The 1107-nt window shown below is 46.7% G+C and overlaps 1 pseudogene; it reads left to right on the top strand.

Moving 5' to 3' along the window:
• The first annotated feature begins 324 nt into the window (after positions 1–324).
• The window catches only part of LOC102246985, a 6083-nt pseudogene continuing 5300 nt past the window's right edge, over positions 325–1107 (top strand).

Genomic DNA, 1107 nt, shown 5'->3' with positions numbered 1-1107 from the left:
CAGGGCTGCTATCCCCCTGTTTTCCCCCAGCCGCCTCTGGTGGAGACAATGACCAGCTGTGCTGTTGGCAGGGTGCTGTGTCCACTGTCATACCCGGGGAACTGGGCTGCCCACACACTACCTTCAGCTGAAAGTGCTGAAGTTGACCGCGGTCTGGGCCCCCTCACAGGGGCAGCCTGTTGCTTTTGCATGCCTGGGAGGCATTTCCATAGAATTCAGCACCTGAGGAGTGGGGCCTACTGTGCAGCTTGGGAGGAGCAACCCAGTGACTAATCCGCAGAAGCCTTCTGTGGCTCTTAAACCACTGAAATGTGCTCCCTGCAGTTGCTGAACCAAGAGGAGCAGGCTTCTGTCACTGACTCAAAGCGACTTCTGGATTCTGGGGCACCCCACTTACTGCTGGACTTCAGACCTCAAGTAGAAGTGGAGGTAAACCTGTCCTTTGCCTCTGCCCTATCCATCCCTCTGAAATGTCTGTAATGAGGGATGCAGGAAGACTGGAAACTCCCAGGAGAAGCAAACCAGGAAGGGAAGTGAGACACACAGAGAGTGATCCCCTTCTTTTCATTTACTTTATTTGAAAACTGGGCACAGACTCCCAGAAATCCATGAAAGATCCTGCAATCCTTAAGAGCAACCCAAGAGTTGGACTCTGACAGTTTAGGATGTTGTGAGGGGACTCATGGGGTGGGCTGCCCAAGCTGAACCATCTTGCAGTCCTGAGAGGGCTGGTATAGTCTGACCTGAGAAAGATGTGGATTGTCATTTTACCTCAAAGATATAAGTGTTAGGTCTGTGGAATATGCCTTTGGTATTTTAATGGGGATTGCATTGAATCTATAGATTGCTTTGGGTAGTATGGACATTTTAGTACTGTTGATCCTACCAATCCATGAATATGGTATATCCTTCACTTGTTTATGTCTTCCTCTATCTCTTGTTTCAACGTCTTGTAGTTTTCCAAGTACAGGTCTTTTACCTCCTTAGTTAAGTTTATTCTTAGGTATCTTAATTTTTTGTTGCAATGGTAAATAGGTTTGTTTCTTTAGTTTCTCTTTCTGTGAGTTCATTTTTGGTGTATAAAAATGCCATATATTTCTGGGTATT

Source organism: Myotis brandtii, unplaced genomic scaffold, assembly GCF_000412655.1.
Source record: "Myotis brandtii unplaced genomic scaffold, ASM41265v1 scaffold102, whole genome shotgun sequence".
In the NCBI taxonomy this organism is placed as follows: Eukaryota; Metazoa; Chordata; class Mammalia; order Chiroptera; family Vespertilionidae; genus Myotis; species Myotis brandtii.
Note: the sequence above shows the minus strand (reverse complement) of the source record. Positions and strands in the feature narration are given on the sequence as shown.